The following is a 7,085-nucleotide window of genomic DNA, read 5'->3' as shown; positions in this document are numbered from 1 at the left end:
TTTTATTATATTTAATTTATATTTTTCTTGTCTCCTTTTAGATGATATAGGATGTCTTTCTGTATATTTGTTGCTTTTATTGGCTAACTGATAAAGTTGTTTTGGTCAATGGCTTAGCAGAGTAAATCTGGGCAGGAAATCCAAACAGAGATATATAGAGAGAGTAGGCGGAGTCAAAGAAATGCCATGTAGCTGCCAAAGGATGCAGATGCCCAGAACCTTCCAGGTAAGCCACCGCCTTGTGGAAATATACAGATTAATAGAAATGGGTTCATTTAAGATATAAGAGCCTGCTAGAAATATGCATGAGCCATCAGCCAAGCAGTGTTGTAATTAATATAGTTTCTGTGTGGTTATTTGAGTCTGGACAGCTGGGAAGTAAATGAGCAATCTCTGCTTAGTCTACAGTTCCTTTGTGTGTATATTATGGATTTAATTTAGTGTTGTTATAGGATTTCTGTGCTATGCAAATGAATGGGTTTCTGTTTCTGGTGCCTCCTCTTGGTTTTTTTTCCTTCTGCTTATTTTGTCCAGTTCCAATGTGTTAGTTTTTTGTTTTATTTTATTTTATTATTTTTCCTTAGAAACCTGTTTGTTTTCTGATGAGAGACAGAAAGAGGGTAGATCTGGATGAGAAGTTAGTAGGGAGGAATTGAGAGGATTATAGAGAGGGGAAATCAAAATCAGGATATATTATGTGAGATAGAAATCTATTTTCAGTAAAAGAAATAAATAAAAGGAGCCAGTGGCTGGAGTCAAGACTCTGTTCCCACTTGGAACAGGTGACATAAGGAGTTAGTTCTTTCACCTACTAAATAAATGCCACAATCAATTTTCTGATTCTTATAAGTTTATAGACTGACCATATGAGCTGTGTCCCAAGTAGAATGACAATATCATTTTATCATCTTCACCAAGGGCAATTGTTAGTCATATTGGCTTATTGCCACAAACTTGGACTACTCTGGACAAGCAGGGATGCAGAATTGCTCTAGGCATAACACTCAGAACTAGCTAACACTTTTGAACTGTAAGATGTGAATGAGGTGAGCAGACATGGCCTGACTTCCAAACCTGTAAGAGGCATATATGTAGCACCATGGCAGGGGGCAGCCAACACAACCAGGTAAGCTGTCGGTACACAAGCAAATGGCAATGCAGCCTTAGAATAAGGAAGTAATAATGCAGCAATGTTATATGATTTCTCCCTGCAATAACTGTTGATGAAACATGCCTGGCAGCATTATCACATTGCAGATATGACCCCATTGAAATATTTTTATTGTTCCTTCTGCCATGGGCTCCCCTCCCTACTCCATTACAACACTCTTTAGGATGTCAAATATTTTTATTTCAGAAAGGAGATATCTGCAAGACAACTTCACAGTTCCCTAGATGGTCAGTTGAAAAAGATAAATAACCCACCCCTTTAGCATTATGAATTTATGTAATGGCCTACATACAATATCGCAAAATATAGTTTATAGTAGAATTAATATTAACATTACTGTGTATACTTCTAGATGTCTTGTTTACTTTTCTGTTGCTATGAAGAGACACTGGCCAAGGCCACTTGTTGGAGTTAAGTTGCTTATAGTTTCAAAGGATTAGTCCATTATCATTATGGAAAGGAGAATGACGGTAGACAGGTAGGCAGGTATGATGCTGAATCCTTATTCCTGACCCACAAGCAGGAGGAAGAGATAGATAGATAGATAGATAGATAGATAGATAGATAGATAGATAGACAGACAGACGCTGGGAAGGGTAGGGGCTTTTACAACCTCAAAGGTCACCCCTAGTGACATATCTTCTCCAACAATGCCACACTTTCTAATCCTTCCCAAATAGTTCCACCAACTGTGGAATAAACATTTAAATATATGAACCTGTTTGGGCCATTCTCATTCAAAATACCACAACAGAAAAAAATTTAAATTATAATAAAATTGTAAGCCGGGCGATGGTAGCCATGCCTTTAATCCTAGCACTCGGGAGGCAGAGGCAAGCAGATCTCTGTGAGTTCAAGGCCAGCCTAGTCTACAAGAGCTAATTCCAGGACAGGCACCAAAGCTATAAAGAAACCTTGTCTCAAAAATTAAACAAAAAATGAATAAATAAGTAAAATTGTAAATTATGAGACATTTTCTCTCAAAGCTTTATAGCATAGCTTTTCAGATTAATCTTTAGTGTTTCCAATGCAACAATAAGGAATTCTTTTCTTCGTATTTTTCTCATTTTTAAAAAAGAGACTTTCAAACAGTGTAATCAGGAATGATGGATGAGTGTGTGTTTCTATTTTCCTAGTTTATTAGCGTTCATAGAGAAGAAAGGTTGTAGACTATTTTTCAAGATCATTATTACAGTTATCATTATTAATTTTTGCCAGGAAAATCCATCTATTGAGTAGAATATTCTTGATTTTTACTTAGAGCAAGTCATTTTTCATTACCACATATCTCCAGTCTCCTTATCTTGCCTGAAAAAGAGACTGTAAGAATGATAAGTATGATATTTTTGAAATGTTTGCTGCAATACCAGAGAAAAGGAAATGCTCTGCTGGTGTTCCTGTTCTCTGATCGACACTGCAGAATCTCAGAATTATTCAGACCAATTACAATAAAATTTGTAATTATTGTGGAAAAATTATTTTTAGTCATAAATGCATTTTAGTAACTTCTAATAAACTCCCAGTTCAAAATCGATGACCAAATGTCACTTTAAACAAACAGTTAAGATCTGCTTATTCTTAACCTTGAAGTGTACCTGCTAGTGCCTATGAACCATTGTCTAGGAAATAAAACATATTATGAAATATTTTGTTTTGTTAGTGCTTTTGAATTTTCATAAACTTAGATATTTTGTGTGACTGACTTACAGTTTTATGAAAGATGGATTTAATTCTTATTTCCATTTTGTTGTGAAAATATTAAAAATGGCCTCATTCCCCACATCTGAAGTCCTGAGTTTTACTTTTAAATCTGGTTTCTTAAAGTTTTTCCACTTTAGATTCATTTGTAATTAAAATTCAATTATAATTTCCCCCTTCCCTTTCCTCCTTCTAGCTCCTTCCATGTTTTCCCCATATTCTCAAATTAATAGCTTTTTAAAATTTAATTATTATTGCTGCACACATTTATTGACATATATGTATATATGCACAGTTATATAAATGCAACCTTTTGTCATATTTTAGCAATAAACTATTTGTTAAAATTAGTGATGTCAAGAAAATGTGTAATAATTGACTAGCTGGCCATAGGCCCTCTATTTCTAAGACTTTAGGCATCCTTAACTTAGGATATCTGGTTCTATGTGAGGATTCACCACTTTCTTGCCACATGCAGCTGGGTGGTGTCAACAAGAATAATTGCCTTGACATACACTGAGCAAAGACTATTAAGAAGAAATTACATCACCAAACACAAGAGAGATGACATTCATTTTCTCGGTGCCAAACTGCACATATATAATAACAGTTTTGGAATTACACGAGTCTTAATTCACTTACATTAATTTATGATAAAAGTGGTAAGTTTAAAATAAATTCTGGACTTCCTTTTTTCTTGTGGCCCATCTATATAAATGCTTTTCCTCAGGCACATGTAAGGCTAGAAGTAGTTAGAATTTTCCCCTGACCAATCTTGAGAGAGGTAGGACTTCCCTTGCCTTTGAAGCTCAGTTGGAGTTCCACAGGCTATAAAAAAAAAAAAAAGTGTGGTTAAAATCCACCATACATTTTGCAATTGGATATTGTTTTCTAGTTAACACTTGTTGTCTACAGTGTGGCTTCCTCCTTCTGAAGTTTGCTTTTTAGATACATCATTCATTAATAGGTGACATTAGAGGCTATTGTCTTGTACTACTTAACGAAATAGAGTAAGAGTAAGTCAAGTACAAAAGTTTGCTTTAAGCCATAAAAAGCTGATTAATGATATACTTTTGACACTTAGGTAATTAAAAATTATTTTAATAAAAAATGTCATAATAAAATGGTGTTTTACATGTATTTTTATTTATACAGACATGCATAAGCTGATATACAAAAAGCAATGCACTGACAGAAATTTTAACATGTTAGGAATTTTGGTGCATAATATGTACTTAAAAAGTTTTTTCTGAACTATTTTACTTCATGTTATTAATCTATTTTTTTGGGTTTTAATCTTTCAAGTAAGTCCATGGACCCCCAGATGGCTTTGAACTCCTGTCATCCAGCTCTACTGCCAGAGTAGAGTGCTGGGAGTATAGGTAAATGCCACCACAGCCAATTTCTGGCCTTAATTTAGAAAGCTTGTATTGCATGGTCTCAATACTAATAACAATAGAGTTAGATTTAATTGCTTCTTATATACACTCCTATGAAGTTACTTATCTGTTATTCGTTCATTTATTTCTAAATAACAGTGAGTTGGAAGCAATAGCAAACTTGATTTTTAATTAACAAAGTTATGTTTATTCACCATTTTAAGATTTTAGAACAATTCTCATACTTCATTAGTTCATGCATTTAATTAATCTATGGAATTTCAGTAACTACTACTATCATAGAAAAATCTATATCTCCATTGACATTCAACACATGCTAGGGACCTCTTTCCTATGTTTTAAAGAAGGATAGGAACTTGCTGATCTTTCTCTGGCTTTAGGCAGGCAATGCAACCTTCCTAGAATTTTGAAAGGAACTTTTAGGAGATAATAAGAAAACATAATAGAATAAAATATGGCAATATAAAACAGAAGCTGTCTTTCCTAGTGAAAGACAGAAAGGGAGTGGATCCAGTTGAAATGGAGGTGAAGAAGAACTGGGAGGAGTAGAGAAAGGGGAAACTGTTGTCAGGATATATTGTAAAAGAAAAGAATCTACTTTCAATAAAAGGGAAAAAGAAAAAGAAAATTAAAAAAATACAAAATTGAAAGCCGTAATATGTAGACAGAACCTGTAGGTTAAAAATAATAAATTAGTAAATTAATATGTCAATGCATAGGTACATAAATAAAATTTAAAAGGCCCTGGCACCATCTGTATATATTTTTAAATAAAACAAAATGTTTCCCTGTGGCCTTTTCAAAAAAGGGAAGAGAGAGAGAGAGAGAGAGAGAGAGACACGTTTGGAACATATTTCAATGAAAATAGTTCCAAACACAAAGAAGACAGTGTCAACATTACATTACAAATCTCTCCACTGTTATCAAAGTATTGAATTATAAACAACATGCACTTACTAAAATTTATAGTTAATTGAATACATGAATGTATTTGTCTTTAAATATTCCAGGGGGATTTTATGTGCATTTATACTTCCTTGAGATGCAGCCCTCTGTGTAAGATCAAAAATCATATTGTAAAAGTATTAAGTCCCAAAATATATAAATGAAGAGTTTCTGTATCCGAGCTACAATATTCCTGATCATAAATATGCTTAGCTGCCTTTTGTGGTCTTTTGTGTCATATATTTCGTTAGAATAACATGATAGTTAAAATATATTTCAACTAAGGTTTATATTTTCTAACTTTATAAAATAATTTGAAGGACGTCAACTCAAAGCACAGAATGCTGATTATTTTAGTAAAATGAGACAGAGCAATGTTTATTCTAATAAGAATCTGCGTGCCCTGAAGTCACACCTTGTGGTACATCTAACAGTATTCTTGGTTTATCATAGTTTGAAAATCCACACCTCTTATTTTCTATTTCCTTATATGGATGGTGCTAACGACACACCAGGTAAAGCTATTAGCTCTCTGGTGCAATAGGATTTGTGCAATTTCAGCTGTCAAATAATGTGGGCGAGTGATTCTGGTAACCTCGGGAGTCAAAATATGTTAGAAAGAACAAGCAACAATAACTCATCAACCACTTTCTTTATCGGCTTTAAAAATTAAAAGTGCAGAATATGTCCATTTTGATGGACCCAGTGTGATTTACTTTTTTGAGAAATTTAAAGGGAACTTTAAACCAGATTCTTTTGTAAAGGTGGAAGGATCAGAAATTTAGGAAGCGATGTTACATTTCTACCAGCAAGAAAGCACTTTCTTGCTGATTCTAATTATAAAAGCGATAACTTCGTTTATCTTCATTTGGACAATAAGGAAGTGAAAAAAGTATGGTCCTGTCCTATAATTTGTTCTTTATCCCCTTAATTATCTAGCATAAAAAGCGATAACTTCGTTTATCTTCATTTGGACAATAAGGAAGTGAAAAAAGTATGGTCCTGTCCTATAATTTGTTCTTTATCCCCTTAATTATCTAGCATAAAACCTTTACTTTTTGGCATTTTGTTCTCTGCACTTCTTTTTTTTAAATTTTTTTTTGGTTTTTCGAGACAGGGTTTCTCTGTGGCTTTGGAGCCTGTCCTGGAACTAGCTCTGTAGACCAGGCTGGTCTCGAACTCACAGAGATTCGCCTGCCTCTGGCCTCCCGAGTGCTGGGATTAAAGGCGTGCGCCACCATCGCCCGGCCTCTGCACTTCTTTATGAAAGCACTTGCATTGTTTATGATTTAGTTCACTAGAGACTGACCTACGACCTGCTGTTGCACATAGAAGGCTCAGTGTGGTGAGCTCTTGGGGGCTGACGCTGTGAAATACACACATTACAATGCATACATACATCTTAAGGATATGAGGAAGGCAAATTTAGAGAGAGGATAAGATGTAATTGATGCCAGAGCTCTAACAAATCCTCAGAGTTTCCCCAAATTAATTTTATATACTCACATCACATCATTGACCAGTCCTTGGTCAAATATTGGAAAATTCTTGGAATTGGGGAGTTGCCTTGAAGAAGGAATCTGAGTGTTGGGCTCCGTGATATCATTTATGTTCCCTTAGAAAATTGAGATTTCTAGTGATTTGGTGAAGAAATAAAACACATGTGCACAAAACCTTACAGGCAATTTTATTTTTTAAATATACAGTTTTTCCATCTCTAGGGGACATGGACAAGTCTAGAACACCTTTGTGTCTAGAATACCTTTGCTGCTGGCATGTAGATATTCTCAGTTTGATCTTCCAGCTAGCTGTGGCATCATACTGGTTCTCTAGAGAATTCAAAAGTGGAGCATAGCCGGGTGATGGTGGCG

The sequence above is a fragment of the Microtus ochrogaster genome, assembly GCF_000317375.1.
Source record: "Microtus ochrogaster isolate Prairie Vole_2 chromosome 14 unlocalized genomic scaffold, MicOch1.0 chr14_random_1, whole genome shotgun sequence".
In the NCBI taxonomy this organism is placed as follows: domain Eukaryota; kingdom Metazoa; phylum Chordata; class Mammalia; order Rodentia; family Cricetidae; genus Microtus; species Microtus ochrogaster.
This window is presented reverse-complemented; position numbering follows the sequence as displayed.